Source organism: Ricinus communis, chromosome 7 (genome assembly GCF_019578655.1).
Source record: "Ricinus communis isolate WT05 ecotype wild-type chromosome 7, ASM1957865v1, whole genome shotgun sequence".
Taxonomy (NCBI): domain Eukaryota; kingdom Viridiplantae; phylum Streptophyta; class Magnoliopsida; order Malpighiales; family Euphorbiaceae; genus Ricinus; species Ricinus communis.
The window spans coordinates 10,483,929-10,496,168 of record NC_063262.1 but is presented as its reverse complement, the minus strand read 5'-3'; the positions used below and the strand labels follow the sequence as shown (position 1 = coordinate 10,496,168).

Sequence of the window (12,240 nt, the reverse complement as noted above, 5' to 3'; positions counted from 1 at the left end):
GATTAATTGTCGAGTTTTGTTTCTTGTGTTTTTGTGTGTTGCATGTTTATGTATTTTTATTTTATTTACATAGCAGAAAAACAAGATAGATGATTCATCAACTCGAAATTCCTATAACTTGATATCAGTTGTTAAAAAAGGAGAAAAAGACTAAGAAGTAGAGAATGAGTTTGTACCTCCAAGAGAAGAAGAATTTGAAGAAAAGCAAGAACAAGGATTTGAGGGAGAAGTTTAAATAATAACTAATAACCAAAGAGAAGTTGCAGCTCAAAGGCAAATGGCTATGAAGGATTATGTTCGTCCCATAATTAGTAACACTACTTCATGCATAGTTCTAGGTAATGCATCTAGGAATTATGAACTAAAGAACATTCATTTTAAAATGCTTCCTTCATTCTATGATATGCCTAGTGAAGATGCATTAATATTTATCAGGAAATTTTATGCTATAGTTCATACATTTCCATTATCTAGACTAAATGAAGACCAATTAAGGATGAGATATTTTCCTTACTCATTAAAAGAGAAAGCAAAGGCTTGGTTAATGACCTTGCCTCCTAATTCTTTGAGAACTTGGGATGAAGTTTATAAAAAATTCATGAGTAAATTTTACTCACATCATTAAGGGCTAAAATTTTCAACTTTTATTAAAAGGATATTGAATCTTTTCATGAAGCATGGGATCACTTCAAATTACTTTTACTACAATGCCCACACCATGGATACCCACTTCTTGTGACCAACCAATCATTATATGATGGTCTAACACAACAATATCAACGTATGGTTGATAATGCAGCTGTGGGTGCTATGTTAGAAAAATTACTGATGAGATTTATGATATCTTTAAGATGTTAGGAGCCATTTCACAATAAAAGAGTGTGAGAACAAAAGGAGTAGGAGGGAATTAAGTTGTGTCTAATAATGAGATGACTATGTAAATAGCCGAATTAACTAAACAAGTTAGGATACTTGCTGCAACTAAGAATTTACAAAGCAATATAGTATGTGGTATATATGGTGTTTATGATCATGATGCTAATGTTTGCTCATCGTATGAAACTTATGCAGGAAATGATTATGAACAGGTTAATTTGATGAATTCTTATCAGCCTAAGCAACCTAGGAATAACCCATACTCCAACACTTACAATCCAAGATGGAGGAACCATCTAAATATTTTCTAGAGAAATAATGATCAAAACCCACCATATACTGAGGAATCACAACCAACCCTAGTATCAGAATCAAGAGCCTCAACACCTAAGGAATCAAAATCCTCTATTCTCTAATCAAGGACAAGCCCCTCAAAAGAAAATAAAGTTTGGAGAAAATACTTCAATCTTTTATGACACCTACCCATGATGGGATGGAGAAGAATGAGAAAAAAGCTAATTCCATAGAAGCTTCAATGAAGCGATTGTAAACTTCAATTGGGCAAATTACTGAAGCTGTATAAGAAAACAAGAAAAAAAATTACCAAGTCAACCTGAGCAAGCTAAAGCAGTCACTATTCTTAAGGATGGTGAGTTATTTGATAATAATATTGACAATTTAATTGAGAAAAATTTTTCTTACGTAAATACATCAAAAAAAGATGGACTAGTTGATATGAAAATAATTGAAGGAGGTGTATAGAAAGAAGGAAGAGGAGAGCTCAATCTTGGGCAGAAAGAGAAAGACAATGGGGCATTTTTAGGACCTAAGTTTTATAAGGCTGTAATACCCAGAATTTCTATATTTAATAATAATTATATTAATAATGAGTTTTTATTTAAATTAATTTTATTTTATCTTTATTTGGTCTAGTTGGAATGATTTAAATGCAAAGTTTGAATTTTAGTATTAGACGAATAAATGAGTTATTTTTCTATACCCAATTAGTTTGATTTTTAAGGAGTTAATTAAGTAAATTATTTGAGGAATAAATTATATTTTTGGTTATTCAAATTTTTCCTAAATGTGTATATCTAAATAAAACTCATTTTCCCTTATGATTTCCAAATAGAAACTATCACTTTATTTGATACAAGAGCATACCTCAACTGTATCAATTATGAGCTCGTTCCTAAAAGGTATCATCAATAAACAAAAGAAAGGCTTACCTCAGCCAATAGTTCAAAGATTAGAATTGCGGATAAAACTGAACCTGCAATTCTAAATAATAACATTGCTTTAATTTTTTTTTAATTCTTACAAAGGATTTACAGCAAATAGTTATTTTGGGAACTCCTTTCATCAATTTAATTACTCCTTTCAAAGTAACTACTGCTGGTATCATTTTTAAAGCTAAAGATTCAAATATTGTTTTTCCTTTATAGAAAAATCCAAGAAGAGAAATCCCAATCTCATAAAAGCCCACTCAATTTATAATTTTGAGATAAATGCTTTGATTAAAGGAAAACAAACCCAGCTTTTCCACTTGAAACAAGATATGGGTTTGAAAAGAATCCAAAGTCAAATGCAAAATAATTTTGTCCAAAGAAAAATCTCTGATTTGCAAAAAAAGATTGAAAATGAAGTTTGTTCTGATTTTCCTAATGCCTTTTGGAGAAGAAAATAGTATATGGTAGATTTACCATATGAAAAAAGATTTTTGTGATAAACAAATTCCCACCAAAGCAAGACCCATCCAAATGAATGAAACCCTAGAAAGCCATTGTAGAATTGAAATAAAAGATTTAGAGCAAAAGGGTTTGATTACCAAATCCATATCCCCCTGGTCCTGTGCAGCCTTCTATGTCAATAAAAATAGTGAGATAGAAAGAGCAACACCTAGGTTAGTGATTAATTACAAACCATTGAATAAAGCTCTAAAGTGGATTAGATACCCAATTCCAAACAAAAAAGATCTTCTTCAAAAGCTTCATTCTGCTTTTATTTTTTTAAAGTTTGATATGAAATCAGGATTTTGGCAAATCCAGATTCATCCTAAATCGAGCAAACAAAGCGCATTCTGATCCCATTTGGCCGGTCTGAATGGAATGTAATGCCCTTCAGATTAAAAAATGCTCCTTCTGAATTTTAAAAAATCATGAATGACATTTTCAATCCTTATTCAAAGTTTTGCATTGTCTATATCGATGATGTGTTGATATTTTCAAATTCTCTAGAGCAACATTTCAAACACTTGGAGACATTTTTCTATGTTGTTAAGAAAAATGGTTTAGTGGTTTCAAAATCCAAGATATCTTTATTCCAAAAAAAATTAGATTTCTTGGTCACTACATCTCCCGGGGAACTATCACCCCAATTGAAAGGTCTTTAGCCCTTACTTCAAAATTTCCAGACAAAATTTTGGAAAAAACTCAATTACAAAGATTCCTTGATAGTTTAAATTATGTGATGGGTTTTTATCCTAATTTGAACTGTCTAGCAAAGCCCCTCCATGATAGATTAAAGAAAAACCCCTCTGCATGGACCGATGAGCATACAAAGATTGTCCAAAGCATTAAAAAGCAAGTTTATGAAATACCATGCTTACACCTAGCTGATCCATCTGCATTCAAAATTGTTGAAACTGATGCATCAAATCTAGGATATGGTGGGATTCTTAAGCAAGTTCAAAACAACAAAGAATGTATTATCCAGTTTACTTCTGCACACTGGAATGATACACAAAAAAATTATTCGACTATCAAACAAGAAATTATTTCGATAGTTTTGTGCATTTCAAAATTTCAAAGCGACCTTTTAAACCAAAAATTTCTTTTAAGGATTGATTGTAAATCTGCTAAAGGTTTTATAAAAAGATGTTCAAAACATAGCTTCAAAACAGATTTTTGCCAAATGGCAAGCCATTCTTTCTGTTTTTGATTTTGAAATCGAATACATAAGAGGAGATTCGAATTCAATTCCAAACTTTCTAACCAGAGAGTTCCTTCAAAAATAGGAGTGAAAATGCCAAGAAAATTGAAAGCAAAAGAAGCAAAGTCGACAGCAAATTCAAAGCCTGTTCAAAGTCCAAAGAATGAGATTTTACCCTCCTATTCCAACAAAGGTAAAGGTATACTTTCTATCCCTTTTTCGAAATCTGAGATAGAATTGTCCCTCAAAACCAATCTCAAAGCTCTCAAAGTATTTCAAAGCTCAACTCTCAAGAAATAGTTTTGTCATAAAGAAAACTTTTGAAATCCAATGAGTATATAGAAAAGTAAATTTTCAAAGCATTTTAACTATTGAGGAAGGATTATGTACAGAAAATCCCTCAAAACTGGTTTTAAAAATTTTCCCTTCAGGATGGTATTTCAAGCCCTAGAATATATCAAAGCCTCAATCTTACTACCAGTCTATCCTTGAGGTGACTGGTTCTGTAAAGTTCAAACACTTCAAAAAATATAACGACCACAAAGACCCTGCATATTCCACATGCACCATCCAAAGAATCCTCCACCCTTCAGATTGGGGAATGGATTTACATTCATCAAGATCTTTTCTAACTTCCCTCCAAAGAACCTACCCATCAAGCCTAAACACTTCTTTCAACTATTGGAATTACCAACAAGCTTGGTTTAATACCTTTCTTCTTCAAAACGAAGGACAAAGCCATTCTTGGCTTTTCTATTTCGATACAAGCTCAATCCAAACTTCAAAGATCCCATATTGGTTTAAACAATGGTGGAATTTTTATGGCAATGTTCTTGAGACCATAATTCCAAAAGTTCTACCTCTGTTTAATCTATTCAAAGCCCACTATAAACCAAATAAAATAGAAAGACGTTTTCCCCCTTTACTTCTATTTTGTTCAAACTTTTTTCTCCCCTGGGTATGTGTATGGTATTTCCATTTCAACCAAGCAGCAAATGGAGAGATCATCCTTGCCCGAAGATTCAAAGTCAAATGGTGGGATAAATTCAACCACTAAGAAAAATTATCTTTAAATATGGTACAAAATTTTTTTTGGGTTGAAAACCAGAAATGGCAGCACAAAATATTTATGTAATGGGCCAAATGCCTAATAAATAAATAAATAAAAAAGAGTCATTTAAAAAGAAAAGATAAAAGACTATGCACCTCTACTTTTTTAAAAGAAAAAGATTCCTCAAGACGTTTTCCCCCTTTACTTCTATTTTGGTCAAACTTTTTTCTCCCCTGGGTATGTGTATGGTATTTCCATTTCAACCAAGCAGCAGATGGAAAGATCATCCTTACCCGAAGATTCAAAGTCAAATGGTGGGATAAATTCAACCACCAAGAAAAATTATTTCTAAAGATGGTACAAAGTTTTCTTTCAAAGAATAGCTTCTTGCCACCTCCGGAAGAATAGACCACTTTCTTGGCACCATCTCAGCAGCAAAGCTAGCGGTGGCTCAGACAGAAGAAGATTTCTTACAATTGATCAAACAGTTGTTAGAAACCGCCTCTTCCAAAGGAAAATCTAAAGCTTCATCTTCCTCTTCTAGCACCATCTCAGCAGCAATAGATCTAGATGGTGACTCGAATGAATATGACTGTTTCGGGATATTCAAGCCCATTAAATGACATCTTTATAAAACCCTTAGGTTGAAAACCAGAATTGGCAGCCCAAAATATTTATGTAATAGGCCAAATGCCTAATAATAAAAAAATAAAAAAAAGGTCATTTAAAAAGAAAAGAAAAAAGACAAAAGACTCTTTAAAAAGTAAAATATTCTTCACTAAAGCGTGGCAGACAACTTCTGCAAAAGTCATGGAGCCTCTCACTCCATTATCAAAAGCATACAAAAGATGTGGAGTCCCTTCTGCAAAAGTCATGAAGCCTCTTACTCCATTATCAAAAGCATACAAAAGACGTGGAGCCCCTCACTCCACTAGGAAGAGCATCCAAAGCTTCAATTATGAGGCTTGAAGGCTGAAGACCTCTATAAATAGAGGAGTTTTCCAAAGAAGAAGGCAGACTGAAAAATGACAAGAGACTCTTGTATTCTTCAAGTCATACGATTAGAAATATAGTGAGAAAAGAGAGAGTGTGAGAGTGATATATATATATATATATAATTATATATTGGAGAATTATGGAAGAATTTGTAAAAGGTGTTTTTATAAAAGAATTTAGGAAAAATTGGTATTTTAATTAGCTAGTGGTATTTAATTTTAAGTTGGACAATATTTAGCAAATTGATTATTTAATTTAATTGTATGTTAGGACTAAATTGGAAAATTATTTTTGGATGAGGATTAAAAGTATAATTTTATTAATATGTGGATTTAATGAAAATTTGTAAGTTTGGTATTTTCCTAAATAATTATGTCAGCAGGGGTATATTTTTAATTGTGTATTTTTAATAATTCTAATTTTGGCCCAAATTAAATGGTTAAGGGTGTAACACCCGGAATTTTTTTTATATATTTAATAATGAGTTTTTATTTAAGTTAATTTTAGCTTTATTTTTATTGGGTTTAATTTGAAATGATTTAATGAAAAATTTAATATTAATCAAATAAATGAGTTATTTTCTATACCCAATTAGTTTGAAATTTTAAGAAATTATTCAAGTAAATTATTTGAGAAATGATTATATTTTGGTTATTCAAATTTTTTTTCCAAATGCATATTTATATAAGTAAAATTATATATTGGAAAATTATGGTAGAATTGTAAAGGATGTTTATAAAAGAATTTTGGGAAAATTGGTATTATAATTGATTAGTAGTATTAAATTTTAAGTTGGAAATTGATTATTTAATTTAATTGTGTATTTTCAGTAATTCTAATTTGGCCCAAATTAAATGGTTAGGGGCTTAATTGAAAGGCTAAAAAGAAGTTTGGGGGTCAAATTGGAATTCTGCGGGATGAAATTGTAAGTAATTAAGAAAGTTGAGGGACCAAATTGTAATAAGGAAAAGTTCAGGGGTCAAATGTCGATATTGAAAGGAATGGAAATCGGGGAAGAAGAGAGGAAGAGAGAGAAAAAGCGGGCGTCGCGCGAGAAGAATGAGGAGTCGGGTCTTTGTCAGATCGTCGGCGGGCGGCGGCTACGCGACTCACAGCATTTACGACTCTGGCACGCGGTGCTACCGTGTCACGGCGGTGCTGTTCAAGCGCAAAGCTTGGTACATGAGCAAAGGTGTGTGAAATCGCGCGCGACGTGTGGCGGCGGCGCTGCCCAGGTTCGCTCGGTTGCTCGGTCGGCCTTCCGGCCCGATCTCTGATGCGATCAACCTCGAGAGAGCTTCCGGCAAGGCTGTCGGTTTGGTGGGCGAGGAGAGTTCGTGGAGGTGGAGCGGCGTTTTGGACTTTTCCGTGAGCTTGGCCGGAGGATGGATGATCGGAGGATGTATCCCGACTCTTCTCCGCCTCAAGCTTCGTGATGGCACCCCGTGGCGATCGGCTTCGCGGTCGAGATCGTCCGCAAATCTCTCGGGATGATCGGGTGTCGATCGGAAAATCGGAAGTGGGAATCTTCATCACGGTAGTCGTTGTGAGTCCGATGGTATGTTCCGGATCTGGACGGACTCCGTGCCGGCAGGTCGAGTCCCGTTGAGCGCTCGGTAATATTTCTTTGGCCCGTTAATTTTAGAAATCCTTTGATTTTAAATTTGTGTTTATTGGGTTATATTGAGTATTTGATGTTATTTGTGAGTTAAAAATAATTGTCCTCCGGTTTGCCCGCCTCAGTATTTTGTGTGTGTGCCTGGAAATAGTGAAGTTGGGGACCCGACTCCTATTGTTTGAATCGTTAAGTATTTGAAGTGTTCTTCCCAAGGTCTCGGACCCTTTTACGGGGTAAGGACCCGATCGGAGCTTCTGCTCTGGGCGCCGGACTGTTGGATTAAGAGACGAAAGGCTATTAGAATTGGGGTTAGGGTTCTACCGAGCCACTCGTCCCGTAAAAGTAAAAATATATTTTTATTTATTCATTTATTTATTTATTATGGTATGATTATAATATGGATTGTATTTACGTGCATGACTAATATTTTATGTGAAGAAAGTAATAGAGTATGATTATAGTATGATTGGTATTTATGTGCATGATTTGATATACTGATTTGAACAATCTATGTTTTCTGAGAAGAATGCAATAGTTCCTAGATTATTTGATTTTAACTCACTCTCGAGACTGATAGTCTCATTTTTACCGCTTTTTTGATTTGTATCGTTGTTAGTCCTCTCGCGAACTCTTATTGATGAAACTACTCCTTCATCATCGGGTGATGTATTTGATTTGGTATTTAAATTGGTAAATCTTAGATTCTCCGCAGTAGTAATAGTAAATGTATCAGTTGTAATTTTTTGAGCTTCGGGTCTCGCCTAGTTTTTCTGGTAGACCGAAGTAATTTTGTAAAGTGTAACTATTAAGATAAATTGAGGTTTTAATAATATAAATTTGAGTTAAGATTTGTTTAAATCAGTGAGTGTCAAGCTTACTACGGGTTTCGGTGGCCTTAAGCCTACCCATTCCCTAGTGCCGGTCACGGGCCCACGGGTGGGGTCGTGACAAAGGGCTTAATTGAAAGGCTTTAATAAAAAGAAGTTTGGGGGTTAATTGGAAATTTTGCAGGGCAAAATTGTAAGGAAGGAAAGTTTGGGGGTCTAATGTTGATATTGGAAGGGAAGAAAGAAGGAAAGGGAGAGAGAAGTAGGGAGAGAGCGGCGTGGAAGAGGAAGAACAGACCGAAGCCGGCGGGCGCGAGCGGAGCGCCAAGCGTTTACAAGTCGACAAGAGGCGTCATGCTCCTCTGGCGTGAGCCAAAGCTTGCAGGGGTGGAAGGAAGGCAGTGGCTTCTAGGCATTTTTCCTATCGATCCCGGTGGCCTTATCGATTGTTTCCGGTGGCAATCGGCCTCTCCTGGCTCTCTTCGATATCGATGCGATGCCTGTGGCCCGTGCGGGAATTGCGAGATCTGGCAAAGTGAAATTTAGGGTGGCATTTGATGTTTTTCAGCTTTTTCGGCAAGCTCCGACGGAGGATGGACGATCGGAGGACGTATCCCGCCTCCTCTCAAAAGCTTCGCAGATGGCACCGGCTACGGGCGGTGGCGTGATCGACTGCTTATGAATCAACAACCGAGATCGTCCGTAAATCTCTTCGGATGATCGGGGGTCGATCAGAAAATCAGAAGCAGGGATCGTCATCCGCTCGTCATTTCGAGTCCGATGGTGTGTTCAAATCGTCGATCGGACTCCGACGGCTAGAGGAGAGTCGACCGAGCAATCAAGCGTCTCGGTAATTCTTTGACCCGTTGATTTAGAATTCTTTGATTTAATTTATGCTTATTGATTTGTGTTGAGTATTAGATGATATTTGTGAGTCAAAAATAATAGTTTGAAAACTCGGCCTTCTAGTAGTGATTTTTGTCTTTGTGTGGTGAGCCTGGAAAAAATGTGAAGTTTGGGGACCCGACTCCCGTTGTTTTGAATTGTTGGATATTTGAAGTATTTTTCTGGCAGGTCCTGGACCCGTTTTACGAGAGGTAGACATCTGTGTTGTCGGGGAGATTCTGCCGAATTTTCGGTAGAATTTACCCGAGTCAAGATTCTTAGACAGTCAGTCCTAGAAATCTAGACCTAGGGTTAATTGTAATTGTTTAGCATTATTGATAAATTATTTTCCATGATTACATAATTCGTCTGTTCGGCTCGCTCCAACCGAGGCACCAGAGCGGAGCTAGGAGGTCGCCAAAGCTGTGAGTTAAAGTCATATATCTGCTTACGTGTGTCATGCTAATATTTTTTTTATGATATCTCTGATTTAATGATTAATATGTTGACTAATTTGTTATGTACTGTTTATGCATATTTCATTTTCCGCATTACGATTTTATTATTGCATGATGACACGGGATGGGACGGCAGTAGAACAATTAGGTTGATGAGTGTACCGATATAGGTCCGAGAGTAATGGACACGGGTAAATAGGTAAATTTGAAAAGTAAAGATTAGGACTTGCCCTGATCGAGCTTGCTCTCTAGGCTTAGTAGAGTGTGTTTGCCGGAGGTAAGGTCCATGATCGAGCTTGCTCTCTAGGCGCCGACTTAGTTAGAAATCAAGTGTTCAGGCTGGAGGTAAGGTCCCTGATCGAGCTTTGCTCTCTGGGCGCCAGTCCTGTTGGAATGAGAGAGTTGAGATATAAGTGACCAGACTGGAGGTAAGGTCCGTGATCGGGCTTTGCTCTTTGGGTGCCAGTCCTGTTGGAATGAGAGAGTTGAGATATTAGAGTTGAGCTTAGTCGAGACGTAAGTTTTGAAATTGATCGAGATGTTGAGTTGGGATTAGGGTTCTACTGAAGTACTCCGTCCCGTTGCATGTGCAATAATTTTTATTCAAGCATGGCATGACACATATGTTTTGGCATGACACGTTTAATTTTTTCAGGACTTATTATTTATTTTAAAATTAAATAAATGTGATATTGAGATGTTCGAAACTATTTTACATATATGATTTTAGCTTACTCTAGAGACTGACAGTCTCCATTTACTGTTTTTCAGATTCGTGACTGTTAGTCTTCTCGTGACTCTTAATCAGTAACCCGACTCCTTCATCATCGAGTGATGTATTCGATTTGGTATGTTAATTTGTAAAGTTTTAGATTCTCCGCAGTAGTAATAGTAGATGTATCAGTTGTAATGCTTTGTAGTTTCAGGTCTAGCCTAATTCTTCTGGCAGACCGAATTAATTGTAAATTTAATGGTTACGAAATTATGGAATCAATAGTATGAATTGAGATGAGATTTGTTTAAGTCAGTGAGTGTCAGGCCTACTACGGGATTCAGTGGCCTTACGCCTACCCATTCCCTTGTGCGGTCACGGGCCAACAGATGGGGTCGTGACAAAGGCAGTTGTGCCTTATAAGCCTCCTATTCCATTCCCAAATAGATTAAAAGAAAGCAAACATGATAAGCAATTTTTTAAAATTTTTGATATGCTTTCTAAACTTAACATTAATTTGCCTTTGTTGGATGTGATTAGGAATATGCCAGCTTATACTAAATTCTTCAAGGAACTTAATTCCAACAAGACGAAATATGAGAATAATTGAAGAAGTTATGGTATCTGAAACAACAAATGCAGTTCTCCAATGATAATTACCACCTAAGATGAAAGACCTTGGGAGCTTTATCATCGATATTACAATAGGAGATAAAAAGGTTGCTAAAGCCATGTTGGATTTGTGAGCAAGCATCAACTTGATGCCATATTCAATATATATAACTTGGCTTAAGATAATTAAAGGCAACTACCATGTCTCTACAATTGGCTGATAGATCGATTAAGTATCTAAGAGGCATAATGGAAGATTTGCTGATTCTAGTAGGAAAACTGATATCCCTGTTGACTTTGTGGTTCTTGATATGGAAAATACATCAGCAAGGGATAAGGAGCAAATAATACTCTTTGATAGACCTTTCATGGCAACTACCAAGATAATTATTGACGTGCACAATGGGAAACTGACTATGACAGTCTTGGAAGAGACTATAGAATTTAAAGTGTTTGATTCTCTAATTCTATCTTCTAGCACTTCAATTGATGGATGTTCATATGTTGATTGTATGGATTATTTTATTTATGAAACATATTTACAAGATAAAGATGATAAGTTAGAAGTTGCATTAACATTGGAAAAAGTTGGAGAAAACTTAGATGAAGAACTCTTAGACTTACATGATAAGTTAGATGAAGCTATTCCAGTGTCACTTGATGAAAGCATTATCGAACCCTTAGATTCCCCCATTGGAATAGAATTAGAAATTATTAATGAACCACCTAAAATTGAGCTTAAGGAGTTGCCTAACACACTCAAATATGTCTTCTTGAGAGAAGGGAATACATACCCAGTGATTGTAGCTTCTATCTTTCTCCTTTAGAGGAAGAGACAACTATTAGAGAATTAAAAAGGCTTAAAAAAGCTATTGGGTGGGAAATTTCTGACATTAAGGGTATTAGTCCAACAAAGTGTATGCATAAAATTATTTTAGAGGACAATTCTAAAGTTGTTAGAGATACATAAAGACGACTTGATCATAACATGAAAGAGGTGGTAAAAAAGGAAGTCCAAAAATTATTAGATGAGGGTATTATATACCCTATAGCTAATAGTAATTGGGCAAGTCTTATTCATGTAGTGCCTAAAAAGTCAGGTACAATAGTTGTTAAGAATGAAAAAAGGGAGTTGGTCCCCACAAGAATGACTACAGGGTGGATAATGTGTATTGATTATAGAAAGTTAAACGTTGCAACAAAAAAGGATCATTTTCCTCTTCCTTTTATTGATCAAATATTAGAGCATTTAGCAGGACATGAATTTTACTGTT

General features: G+C 35.6%; 1 non-coding gene across 1 annotated transcript; it reads right to left on the bottom strand.

Moving 5' to 3' along the window:
* Positions 1 to 618: 618 nt before the first annotated feature.
* LOC112534566 lies at positions 619 to 725 on the bottom strand. Its single transcript, XR_003078857.2, has one exon. It is a non-coding gene; the product is annotated as a small nucleolar RNA R71 (small nucleolar RNA).
* Positions 726 to 12,240: the final 11,515 nt, after the last annotated feature.